This window comes from Camelus bactrianus, chromosome 15 (genome assembly GCF_048773025.1).
Source record: "Camelus bactrianus isolate YW-2024 breed Bactrian camel chromosome 15, ASM4877302v1, whole genome shotgun sequence".
In the NCBI taxonomy this organism is placed as follows: domain Eukaryota; kingdom Metazoa; phylum Chordata; class Mammalia; order Artiodactyla; family Camelidae; genus Camelus; species Camelus bactrianus.
The window spans coordinates 69594210-69608799 of NC_133553.1; the positions used below are offsets into that span (position 1 = coordinate 69594210).

A 14590-nucleotide genomic window follows, 5' to 3' on the forward strand; every position below is an offset into this window, starting at 1 on the left:
CAAAGTTTGAATATTTTAAAAGTATCTAGCATATGTATAGGGAACAGAAATTAACTGTGACCCACATAAACACATATAAAATAAAAGTTTAATCTGATTATTTGAAATAATTTTCTGCTTATTCTTTCTTTTGAATAAATTAGAATGTATACATAATATAGAGAAGAAAAAATACTTTAAAACTAGGAAATATTTTATTTTAATTTATCTGAAAGAGTTACATTTTACTTCTTCACAGCTTGTTGTCTACACTTGTCTTCAAATAAACAGAAACTTGAAGTAAAAAATTTCACTATATCTACACATAGTAAGTACATGATAAATACTAATTACTCAGTTGATTACATAGGATCAATTAGAGTAAACATTGTGTGCCAAGTGACTACCCAAGGAATTCTAGAAATCAGTTAACATTTTTATGTAGTGCACAACGCAAAGCTTTATTATGTGTTACTGTATCATTATACCTTGGGTTATTTATTGTGCTAATCACTAGGGTTGCAAAAAATAAAAATACACAAGAATCTCAAATATAGCAAGAGTTGCAACCAAGCAAGTCACCTCACAAAATTATGTACAAAATTCAGAGGGATGATCTTGAAGGTAGTGAAGGATATTAAAAACCTCATAGAAGAGATAATGCCAAACCAAATTCCTACTCACCCTGGACACCGCACTGGTTTTGAGGTTGAGTAGGAATTTGACCAGGCCATATACAATTGAAAGTTATGCGATGTGTGTGTGTGTATATGTATATGTGTGTGTGTGTGTATATAAAATGACTATGTGTATATGTAAAGTTATGTTGGGGGCTGGAACATTGTGGTAGGCAAAATAATGACCTCCCAAGATATCCAGATACTGGATCCTGGAACCTGTGAATGATACCTTATAGGGCAAACAGGACTCTGCAGATGAGATTAAATTAAAGATACTGAGATGGGAGGAATTACCCTAGAATACCCTCATGAGCCTACCTGTGATCACAAGTGTCCTGGTAAAAGGGAAGCAGAGGAAGATTTGACTACAAAAGGAGAAGAGGTGATGTGATGAGGAAAGCAGAAACTGGAAGATGTGTTTTGAAGGTGGAGAAAGAGCACAAGCCAAGAACACAGGCCATTGGAAGCTGAAAAAGGCAAGGTGATTGGATTTTCCTCTCAGCCTTCAAAAGGAAGCATCCTTGCTGATAATTTGATGTCAGCTCATGTATCTGATGATTTCAGACTTCAGACCTCCAGAACTGTAAGATAATGAATGCATGATTTATTAATACCAATAAGTTTGTGGTAGATTTTTTACAGTGGCAATAGGAAACTAATAAAAGCATGAGCTCTCACCCTGAAAAGCCTCAACTGAATCACAAACCTGACTCCAAAGAGCATGGAATTAGAAAGAGTTCCAGTTCCAGAATCCTAGGAAACAAACATTAAAAACTGCATAAAGAAGATCCAATGAGAGAGACTGAAAAAAAAAATCAAGGGAAAGAGCATAAAGAAATGATGATGTTGAACCCAAAGGAAGAATTCTGTAGAAATCTGCCCTCTCTTGCATACCAGCGAGAGAGACAGCAGAGATAGGTGATTGCAAAACAGTGCTGGCATTCTAAATGAGATTATAATTCATAAATCTGTATTTGTTTTTCTACCAATATTTGAGTTAATGGGATTAAAAAATCAAATGTAATGGGAATATGTACATCAAAAAGGGTATGAACTTGCAGGAATTTATAAAATGCTTCATATGCTTTCCCTTTTGTATTCTAAATTTTATTTTATTATGATGATACAATAGTAAGTGCATTTAAACCTGGCCCTCAATTATGAGGCTTAAAAATAACTCTACTAATTCTTTATGATTAAAAAAAATTCTCAACCATTTGGTTTTATAGTATTCATGCATATTCATGGGTCTTCTCACTGCCTCTTATAAATAAAATGCTATTATGGTTTCTGGTTAGAGGTTAGGAATTTTCATTCTTTGGAAAATGAAATTAAATGAGATGAAACACATTTATACACACTAGAAACAAGGATACCAGTTGATCTGTGAAATGTGAAGTTTCTGATGCAATCATGAAGAAAAGCATTTAGAAAGAAAAATGTTATCTACACTTGAGTGCCCTTTTAACTTGGTCATGTTGTCACTGTGGTTATTGTTCATGAGTAGCAAGGTTATTAATCTCCATTTGAATAAAAATAGGGAGCCAGACTTGTTTGTATGTAATCAGAAGGCATTCTAAAATTCATATTTTTCTACTTCATATTTCTTAGATAAGGAGATTCTTTGATCAAAAAGCTAAAAAAATGAGTTTTCTGTAAGTTTTATTCACATACAAAGTTTAATTTTAGTAGACACTGCTTTTGAACTAAATATAGCCTTTCTTACTAACCATAAATCACACCAAATTGAGGTGTTATAAAATATTAAATCAATTTTAATTAATTTCCTCTAAGGATGTAAAAATGAGATATTTCTTTTCACTTATTTATTTATTTATTTATTTATTTATTTATTTATTTATTTATTTATTTTGGTGCATAGTCAGTTTACAGTGTTGCATCAGCCTCTGGTGCACAGCATAATGCCTCAGTCATACATATACATACATGTATTCCCTTTCATATTCTTTTTCATTCTAGGTTACTACAAGATATTGAATATAGTTCCTTGTGTCCTTTTCCCATTTTTAACATATTTATTACAACAAACCTTATATTTTCATGTATAAAGGACTTAGATCTTGTTTCCAGTGTTGAATCATGGAATTCTAAAGAGCCAGACACTTCTCCACAGCATTTCCTCACCTCACCAATGACTTGGGCAGGAGAAGATCAGGGTTCAGTTCAGGATATGTGGTGATTCTCCTGGAGATTTCACTGTTTTTTCCATCAAGGCCCTCTTGATGCATAAGCACTGGTTATATGACTTCAGTAAGTGTCTCCTTTCATAAGCTATTTAAACATACTTTACTGAATTAGAGACTATTGATAGGTCCCAATGTAGTGGGTGGTGAATGAAGATCAGCTCTCTTTGGCTTTCAAGAAAGTTTTATAAAGATGTTTGATTTCCTTCTCTGACTTACTTTCTGGTTAGATGATACACTCTGAATGGTGATGATTCTGTCCCTGCCTATGATGGGGACAGTTGGCTGCTAGTGTGTTGTAATGGCTGCTGAAAGCTGGTGTTATAGATTCTCTTCAGATCCAGGAGTTGTCACTAACTATTCATGTAAATTTGGGAAAAAATTATATTTTGTGTACATCAGTTTTGTCATTTGTAAGTGGGCATGGTAGTACTTACACATGAGTAGTTTAGAGGTTTATGAAACTTAGTGAAAATAAAGTGCTTAGCACAGAATCTAAGTTAACAGCAGGCATTTAGTAAGTAATAGCTATACAAATTATTATATAATGATATGTGCATTATATGTTATATAAAATTATATATTAGTAGTGATTTATGGAAATGTAGGCCTGACAAGTTAATCATGGAGGAAGCCTCCTTTATTTCTCACTATATTTTTTAATCTTCTAAGCCCAACGCCTGGTGTATCTGAGGACAGAAACATAGTAAAGCCTATTATGATTGCATCAGTTGACTATTTTGATTCTACTTTCACAGCATATAATACAGTATTCTTATATCCCACCTTTTTAATGCAAATCTTGGGAATGATTTCAGCAGTTAAAAAAAAGAAAAAGAAAAAGAAAAGGCAGGACATGTGCTAACATCTTTAGGTTCTTGTATCATTGACTGAAGTCTACAGAAAATTGAGTACAGTCTTTGTGCCAGAAGAGGTTGCAGGCACTAATATCATGCTGAGTGTTTTGTGAATTAAGTCACCATCACTTGAAGTTAAAATCTTTTAATGTAATAGTACACACTGGCCTACCATCATTAACAGTTACTAATAAAATTTACAATCCACCCACATGAAAGAAGAAAATACTATTGAGAACTTACAATGAGCTATGCATTTTCATTTATAATATCTCAACTAACTTATTTATTAAAAACTGTAATGTGATATTTTATACATTAAATGAAGTAACAGAAAATCATAGAAGTTAATGAACTTTTCCAAAATTGGACACATAAAAAATAGTGTACCTGGAATTATTCCCAATATAATATTTCAAGTTTTAGGGATTAAATATTAACATAACCAAACAAATATGAATTTGTTATTTTTCATTTTACATTCATAAAATGCTTGTAGCCAATTCATGACTGTTAGAAAATAAAATCAAATAGTTGGATATTAGAGGTAGAAAATGTTTTCCAGGGAGAGAATATATCATATCTCTTTTCTTTTTCTTCTTTTTTGTAGCTTCTTTTAAGAGGAATTAGGAAAACAGGATTTTAAGATGTTTATCAGATTTCTAAATGATATCTTATGTCTCAAGAAATAAAGTCTTAGAAATTGTAGAATGTGTTAATAAATACAAATGCATCATAATCAGTAGTGTAAGAAAATCATGCTCCTGATGCTACATATTCTGAGGGTGTTTGAATGTTTCTTGGAATTATATAGTCTGTTTAGAGATTTATGTTATAAGACACAAATTTTTAGTTTCAGTTCTACTAACTCCAACTTGGTGACTTAGAAAATAGACATATACATAGATAGATAGCTAGACACACTAGCCTCCTCCTTGATTAGATAGATAGACACATAGACAGATAGACAGAGAGACACACTACCCTCCTCCATTAGATAGAGACATATATAGACAGTCACACCAGCCTCCTACTCCTCCTCTATTAGATAGATAAATAGATAGATACACAGAAAGACAGAGAAACACACTAGGCTCCTCCTCCTCCTCCATTAGATAGCTAGACAGACAGACTTACTTCCTCCTCTTTCTCTGTTAGACAGTTACAAAGACAGACAGACACAGACACACTGGCCTCCTCCTCCTCCTCAATTAAGTAGATAGATAGATAGGATAGATGGATGATAGATAGAGACAGACACACATACAAACAGACAGACACAAGAGCCTCCTCCTCCTCCTCAGATAGATAGAAAGACATCACACACACACTAGCCACCTCCTCCTCCTCAATTAGGTAAGTAGACAGACATACTAGCCTCTTCTTCCTGTATTAGATAGATATAAAACAGACAGACACACTAGCCTGTTCCTCCTCCTCAGTTAGGTAGATAGATAGTTAGACACACTAACCTCCTCCTCTATTAAGAGCTAAACTGATGCATAGATAGGCTGAAAGACAGATAGACACTAGCCTCCTCCTCCTCCATTAGATCGATAGACATACAGATAGACAGATAGATAGGCATTCAGACCGACACACACTAGCCTCCTCCTCCTCCATTAGACAGACATGCTAACCTCCTCCTCCTCCATTAGGTAGATAGACACACTAGCCTTCTGTTCCATTAGATAGACACATATATAGATAGATAGACACACTAGCCTCCTCCTCCTCCATTGCTGGGTCCTGTGGTAGTTCTATTTTTAGTTTTTTAAAGAACTTCCATACTGTTTTATAGTGGCTGTACCAGTTTCTATTCCCATCAACAATGTACTAGGGTTCCCTTTTCTCTGTATCCTTGCCAACATTTGTTATCTGTAGACATTTTGATGAAGGCCATTCTGACAGGTGTGATGTAGTATCTCATTGTGGTTTTGATTTGTATCTTTCTGATGATTAGCAAAGTTGAATGTTTTTTTAGGAGCCTGTTAAACATCTGTTTATCTTCTTTGGAAAAATATCTATTCAGATCTTCTGCCCATTTTTAATCAGTTCTTTTTATATTGATGGATAATACATTCTTATAAGTACCACAAAGCCCAATACACAGAAATTTGCCAGCTCTCCCAGAAGCTTTTCCATGTGCTCTGACTCAATCATAGCCCCTTCCCTTCCTTTAAGTAAGTCCTTTCCTCTAAGTTACTGTTACAGAAATCACTTCCTTTTGTTTATGATTCTCTTACCCAAGTATGTCTCCCTAGATAGTAGTGTTTAATCTCGACCATTTACAAGGAGAGTTGCTGTTCCTTGTAAGTCTGTTTTGGTCTACAGATTTATTTTTCATACCTTCCTTGAAATATACCTGTTTGACCTGTTTTTCATAGTCTGGATTTGACTGATTGCATACAGGTGGTACAGTTTAGCCTTTTTACTTCCTCAAACTGGCAACTGGATCCAGAGGCATGATTAGGCTTAATTTGATCCCCTGTCAGAGTGTGGTGTGTTATTTCATAAAGAGTCACCTAGTGTCTCGTCTCCTTTTTATGATGTTTGCAGCTATTGATATTTGATGCCTCCATTCATTAATTTATTGGAGGTTGAAAAGTGTTATTAGCCTTTGAGTTCTCTCTTTTCATTTACTAACAGAAGTAATTTTATGAAGAGATGCTTCCCCTTATTTGCTATTTGATTCCTTAGTGCTACAGTACAGTTCACTTAGGAAAATTGGTAATGGTGTATTATTCCAGCATTCACTAGTTTAGCTATTAGGGCCATATTTGAAAGCCAAAACCCTAAAAACTGTCAATGATAATTAAGCAGCTGTAATTTAAAATTTTTTTAATGGGAGAAATAAAAATTTGTCAAGCATATCAAGAGTACAGATTTTTCCAAATAACAACAGCAATTATTAAACTTGACTGTCTTATACAAAAGCCCTTCAGAGGTAGAGCTTGTAAATGCTATTCTTACCATTGGTATTTTTACACAGTAGAAACTATACAGCAGTAAGAATGCATAACAACAAGTTATGCATCTTAAATATATACAGTTTTCAATTGACTACTTACACATCAGTAAGGGGGGAATGTTCTTTTTTGTTAATTTTTTCAGGCCCTTTGCCTTTCCCATATAAATGTACTTTAGAACGGTATATAAGCATAGATATATGTTGAGGTAAGCCTACTCTTGTGCGTAAGAAGAAAATTATGCTTGTCTTAGATATATGGTTATGTGGTATTTATATGTAAATATTAATCTTTCTTTCATACAGATTACATATGATGTAAATATTTTATTAATATAACCATACAGACTTCTCTATATTCCTAATGTGTTTTCCTTCTGTGTTATTCCAGTAGTGCTGCTTGGCTCATTAGACTCTGTTACCGAGGGCAGCCTTGATGAGCAGGATAAAGCAACAGCTAAGCCAAAGGCCCTGCCAGGTGTGACTGATAATGAAATGACAGGGACGGGTGAAAGTGAGAAACTTGCTGTTCTCTAAGTATGTAAGAGTCTGTGAATAGTGGACTTCTTTTCTAGGGAAATACATATAATAAATAATAATATATATAATAACTATCAACAAAAAAACTTTATATTTCATATTTTCTCCCTCTTTCTGTGTAAATAATCTGAACTTGCTAATGGTGACACAATGCTAGCAGTCTCAGTGAAGTGTGTTTTTAAATAAATACTTTTTAAAAAATGAATGAATGCTGTTGGTACAAAGTATAGCACTGTAGATGAATATTAACTAATTTTCCGTGCCCCCAGAGTATTCAGTTAAATTTTCCATGTGTAGGAGAATTGAGACTTTGGTTTTGGGCTTTTCCATAGTTCTCTCTGTATAGGAAAAAGCTAACTAACTTACCCAAATTCTGAAATGTCTAGGACCATCCAGACTTCATGAATGGTTGTAAAGGTCTTTAAGAAAATGCCTTTTCAGACTTTTTTTTTTTTAAAGCAGTGGAACCCTTATCTCCAAATGGAATCTTAGATAGTACTCTCTTTACAGATAAAAATGATGTTTTATCAGTATAAATATAAATGTTTACATTTATGAAATTTACTTAAAAATTAGTGATAACAATTAAAACAGACCACTACTGTTAAAATTGGGAGTTATAGATATTTGTTATTTTCTTATATCATCAGACTTCCAATATGTTTATATATTTTGTTTTTGTTGTATAATACAAAAATATTCTTGGTTGATCCCTTAAATAGGTGCAAATGGGAACTTTTCAACTTTCTTTGCAAGTCCCAGTTGACTAGTTTGGTCAACTAAACCAACCCAGACTCTTGAAAAAAAGATCAATAAAAATGATAAATCACTAGCCAACTCTGAACATCTGCTTGCATTTTATTTTTATTTTATTATTTTTTTAATTCTTTAGTCAAACTATAATATGCTTGTAGAAGAATTCATGTATCATCATAGTGCAGATGATGAATTTCAAATACTGAACACAGCCATGTAACCAGCAACCAGATCATGAAAAACAAAACATGATCAAAAGCACAAAGTCCACACAGATCTCTTATTTCTAGTCACTGTCATTCCAAGAATCACCATCTAGTTTTATCCATTTCCATTTTAAAATGTAAATATAAAAGTTAATAAATTACAGCAGAAATTTTCCATCAAGACACATCAGTCACTTACTTGTTATCACCCAATTGAATATTCTGCCATGATGAAAATGTGTGCTGGGCAAGTGCTCCTCAGTCTCACCGCTGGTTAAGTACATGTCACATATGTTCTGTGATAGTCCGCTTACACTGTTCTCAGTGAGCAGATATGAGTTCTTGTAAAAGACAAATATAGAGCTACAGCTTTTCTAATCAGTGACCCATTATGGGAGATTCATGTATGCACAGGACGGCCAGAGGAACTTGATTCTGTGATGTGCATGAAAACAAAGCTGGAGACCAAGTTACCATGCTGGTGGTCTTCAAAATATTAGTTACATAAAAGGCACATCTGAGTGTGCAGATTACTTTCTATTACAGTTTTTATGTTTTAAAATGAAATTCCAATCAAATATCTGTGGACCCCATGATTTTCTCTGAAAACTATAATTTTGTTAAACCCAATATGAAAGCCACTGCTATAGATTATAAGAAAAACTCAGAAATAAAAATGCTATTACTGAATTTGTGAGTTCAAGATTTGCAGATACTAACTACAATGTATAAAATAGATAAACAACAAATTTCTACTGTATAGCACAGGGAACAATATTCAATATCTTGTAGTAGCCTATAATGAAAGAGGATATGAAAATGAATATATGTATGTATATGTATGACCGAAACATGCTGTAGACCAGAAATTGACACAGCATTGTAAAATGACAGTACTTCAATTTTTAAAAAAGTCAAAAAAAGTATTACTGAAAGAAAAAGTCCATTAAGATGATCTGGGCATCCATATAATGCTAATTTTTTAACCTTATTTCTTAAATGTTCTTGATCCTGAAATAATTTGATGAGTCACTTACTAGAAGAGTGTACAGTATGAGTTTATTGTCTTGTGGGCTTGGATTTGTATTCCCAGCCTTGCCAGTTAGCAGCTGGGTGACACTGGACAATTAATGCCTCTAAGCCTGTTTCCTCTTCTCTAAAATGAGACCATGGGATGATCAACTGCAATCAGTTATATTGCCTAGTATATTGCTGAGATTCAACAAGCAGTGCCAGCTGTGTGGTTCTCATTATGTGCATCAACCTCTATTAATAATACAGATTATGTCAAAGAACCTGAGGGCATGCATATAAATTCCTATTGGCTGTGACCTGTTAAATTTACCTAGTATTTCAAAAATACACTTGAAAAATCTTCAAATCAGTATATGAACTTAGTTTAAAAACTGAAAAGATCAGTGGGTTTTTTTTTTTTTAATGATTTGTCTTCTGGAATTAAGCAGGCCTGGTTTAGGTGATATGTTGTCAAAGATTATCTTTTTTATTAATATGACTCATGAAATTCCTTGTGCTTTATTGTCTTTAAAAAGTTGATGACTATAAAATGAGGGCCAGATCTAGCCTTTTGCTTGTTTTCATCTGTCTCATGGGCAGGTGCTGTTTTGTGCTGTGGCCATGTGACTGGCGCAGTCACTGGATGTGACAGTATTCTACACATTGGGACCCTTAACACTGCACAGTAGAATTTGACACTTCTCAACTTGTAAATGGGAAAAAAGTAGGAAGCTTTTGACCTGTAATAATACACAAAATAATGACACAGTATTTTCTCTTCCTAATGTAAAAGGCGAGAAGTCAGCCCTTTATATTTCTCTCTATAAAATACATGAATAGAGATAACATACATGACCCCGGGATTATTTTTAATATAGGTTAATGACTCAAATTAGGAGAAACATACCTTTCTCCTGCTCAGTTGTCTGAGCAGTCCCTGATGCCTCTCTGCCTTCCTTTTCTAATTTCTCACTTTTAGGTCATTTGCTTTTCTGCATGTTTGCTCTGCTGTTGCTTTATGCTAGAACCCCTTCTTTCTGACACCTCTCACCTGTTAAATTAGGTTGAGTGTTCAGTACTGCTGTGCTAGTTACCATTGGGATCATTTATTTTATCCATACTAAGCAATACTTACACACCCTGTTATTTCTATAGAGAAAAAACACATTGTGCCTTTTTCTTTTGTTCATAAAATCAGTTCTGTCCTTCAGTCAGGCTACTCTGAGTCTGATCAAGTATTTAGGGGGCAGGCAAGATCTTTTCCCTAGAGTCCTACTGAATATCCCTGCCACTTAATTAGTGATTCTGCTCTGATGATATACTCTACTTTTTTGTTTTTAATTTACTTAAGCAACTCTATTCATTTTTGGGCATGCTTCAAATAGCAGTGGTGACCTTGTTACTGAGTCCAAACTCATTCTGCTCACTGCAAAATAGGCCAGTATATCTGGAGACAAGGTGTTGGGGCAATGAAAAGTGATTTTATTCAGAAAGCCGGCAGACCAAGAGGGTGGCCAACTAATATCTTGGAGAACCATCCTTCTCCAGTCAGAATAGAGACTCCTTTTATACAACAACAATAACAGCAACAACAACAACAACAACAACAAACATCACAGGGGAGAGGTGTGGTTCATTGTTGCAAACTTCTTGCTGCAGGAATTCTTTGTTCTTGCAGCCATCCATGTGTGCCCTGTAAACCTTCAACAAAACAAAGGTTATTCTCTATTTTGCAACTTGCCATCTCTACATAAGTGCGGAAGTGCTAACATCCTTAAAGATCAGAGCCCCAAGAATAGGCTCTCCTGTAGATTTCAGTCTAAAGGCAACATTGTTTCACAAAAGGTGCAGAGCTGGCAAGACTAAGCCTAGAAAACAGGGCACAGTGGTTAAAACTAAAGGAACAGATCCAATATGGCATCAGATTTGTTCTCCTCTATTACCACCTGAAGCATTAGATAGAAAGATAGCCCATTGTAAGGCATTCTTACACAGTCACATGTAGGGCTTGGCTACATCTTAAGTTTAGAGTTGAAAATGGTCCCTCAGAATTTTATACTAAGCAACTCACAGATTATGTAGAGGAAGAAGAGGCTGTATATACTGTCTTATTTTTAGGCATTAATTACTTAGTCATGGATATCAGGAGAAAAGGAGACTGGTCTCCCTGCTTCTCTTCTTTTTTTCCACCCTTCTATGACACTTTTATTCTTTTTTCTAACTTTGAAAATTCCACTGTTCGTAATGAAAGTTGTCATTAGGTCCTTTGAATTCTTTTTTCCAGAGCTTGTTTCTCAGTGGGAAGGGGAGGAGATTAATAGGGATGGAAGAGTGAACAGTGACATCAGGTTTTCTCTTGTGGGTGACTGGGTGAGTAATCATGCCACGGCTAAAACATCAGATCCTGGGAGTAGAACTGGTTTTGTTGGGGAATATAATTAATTCATTTGAGGTTGTGTTAGATGTGATTTACTTATAGAATAGTCTGAATGTCTATTTGGAAATTTAATATTCAGAAAAGAATTAAGGACAAAAGACATAGATTTGTAAGTCAGAGGCATATGGGTAATAATTAAGTGAAAAGTCTTGATTAAATTTTCCAGCCCCCCTCCCTAAAAAGAGAGTTTTTAAAAAAGAGGGCTAAAGATGGAGTCCTGAGATGAACAATGTACCATAAAAGATGGAGAAGTATCCATCAGAATGGTGGGGAGAGGAAGGCGCTCTATGGAAGAAACAGTTCCCAGGGAGAGGGCCGTGTTAGATGTCTCAGAGGGTGAAGAAAATTAAAAAAGGTGAAGAAATCTAAAGGCTGGATTTGGCTACTAGGTAATTATTTTTTTGTTATAGCAGCTTTAACACAGGATATTGGAACATTTATTGGATGGCAAAGTTAGAGGATTGAATTTCAGTGGAAGAAACACAGACGATGAGATGCCTGGTGGCATTGGGAGGCAAAGAGAGAGAGGCAGAGGAGAGAGAGAATCCTTACAAAATTATGTCAGTCTGAGAAATTTAGGAGTAGTTTTATGCAGTGCAGAGGTTGGTTATGGGTGGTAGGAAAAGACAGTAACTAGTGGAGTGAGATTTTACAACGACCCCGTCAGGACGCATCTCTGCCTGCTGACAGGGGTTACTGAGCCCGCTGTGATTTCATGCTGGTGGGCTGTGCCACGTACTAGCAAGTTTATATTTCACCCTGTCTTTATCACATCATATTATTCCACAGCCTTGTTCACCATTTCCGGTAGATTAAGGGGTGACATTAGTGTTTTATATATTCATATATTTGTGTGGTCATGCTAGAGATTACATTTATTTCAACTGGTGTTTCTTACAGACAGAGCAGCAGTGACATTGAGGCTCTACACCAGACGTATTGTCATGTAGCCGTTTCTTGGGAAGATGCAGATGAACAAGGAACTGAGAGTGATGCAGGGGGAAATACTGAGAGCTCAGTGAAAGAGCATCCTCAAGAAGAGGAACGGTCCTCAAAAACATCTTTACCACGGAATGTGGTAAATTGTTCTTCCTTCGAGACTCTCTCTGAACAGTTTCCAGTGTGGTGTAATTTAAATTCTATTTACTGTAGTGATTGTTTCTCAATGTGAATTTATAGGGTTTGTTTAAATGGAATCTGGGAATTATCGGTTTAACTATAAAGTTAGAACTGAACATAGGGTAAAATTTCAGTTCCTCCTATAATGTGTCTTCCCAAATTAAGAAATCACTTAAGTATTTTCACATTATGCTTTTCCATGAACATATGCTAAAGTTATTTTTTAAATAGAGAACAGTATTTGGGATCAATTAAATACATATTTAGCATGTGTGTGTGTGTGTGTACTTGTACATACACCCATACTTGTATATTTGACATGTGTAGGGGGGAGGGAGAGAAAATATATAAATATGTAATTCAAATATAAATACCTAAGAAGATTTTCTTGTACAAGCAGGTTTACAGTGGGAAACTGGGTTTATTATATGTGCCATTTTATTAACTGTGTCAATCTGAGACAGTGTAATTTTGTTGGTAGTAGATGTTAAATTAAGCAATTTACATAACATTTTTGGTTGCTGTTTTAACTTTTCTCCCCTCTTAGATCTGCCCACGGTAGAGAAGCTGATGAAGCCTATCAGAATAGATTCCTTTCGGGTTGGTGGTTTTGATTTACAACCTGTCAGGTAAGAGCTTTTTGGAATGGATTGTGCAGGGTGTTTATTTCTTTATTGTTTTGTCACTGGAAACTTTTGGCGTCATTTGTTCTGTGTAGCCACCCCTAGTGAATGATTAATGGATAACTAGTATGAGTCTACCTGTGAGTCACTCCTCTCTTCCTAGTCTTTATCAACTAGTTTATCAAAATTCTTCTAGTGCTAAAATTTTTTTAAAAATAGATGCTACTAAAAATGTTTGTACAATTAGGTAGATAATCTTAAAACTTTTCACTGGAAAAATAAAATCTCATCAGCTTTAATAGCTCAGGGACAGTTGATTGAAATGGTAAAAGAGAACATGGATTTTATTCTGTATATGAGTCATCCATTTGCTTCTTTTTAAACCAGTTAGTTTTGCACTTAGTCACAGACCAGCCATCATCTCCTAGGGTGAGTTCTTTGGTCACAGGATTAACAGGCTTTGTGAAAATGTTCCAGCTCCAGTAGCTTTTAATGGAAGCTTGTTGGACCTTGCTGTCATTCACCAGCACAGGGTACCATGTCATAGTAACCTTGTCATAAGGCAAATGTCACATCCATTATCTCATGAGATCCACACAATAAGTAGGTCAGGCATCTTTATCCCCATCATTCAAGCTATGAGACTGAGGTGAACCAACTTAGTGGTAGGGCTCTCACAAGAACCAGATGATGACAGCTAACATTTTTACCCCTCGCTTACTGTGGGCTTGATACTGTGCTAGGTTCTTTACATATTAGATTTCACTTACTCTTACAGCAGCCCCATGAGGTATATATATTCCATTATCACTCCCATTTCATAGATGAGAAACCTAGGCTTAAAGAGGTTAAATAAATTGTTCAAGATCACATGGCCATAACCCAGCAATGCACTTGGATGGTCAGGTCTTTGATCTCTGTGAAATATTTCTGTGAAAAGCCTGTCATCCATTCTTGTATTATTTGTTCATTTGTGTTTTCAACAGACAAGTTTTTGAGCCCCTCCTTGAACCCCAGGCTCATCATGAAATCCACGTGCAGTGATTTCCTGGCCTTCATTGTATTGAGTGTGCTAGTTGAGAGAAAGTGATGTGCTGTAGCTTACCCTAAACCCTGTCTACTTACTGCTAAGTTTAGCGTTCTCCCTTGGTCTGCAGTGCTAGTTAGTGTTTTTACAGGGCTGATTGGGCTCCCTTATCACTGCTGT

The 14590-nt window shown here is 35.3% G+C and overlaps 1 pseudogene; it reads left to right on the forward strand.

Moving 5' to 3' along the window:
• Nucleotides 1-14590, forward strand: part of LOC141573381 (centrosomal protein of 162 kDa-like) — a 74421-nt pseudogene that overhangs the window by 45123 nt on the left and 14708 nt on the right.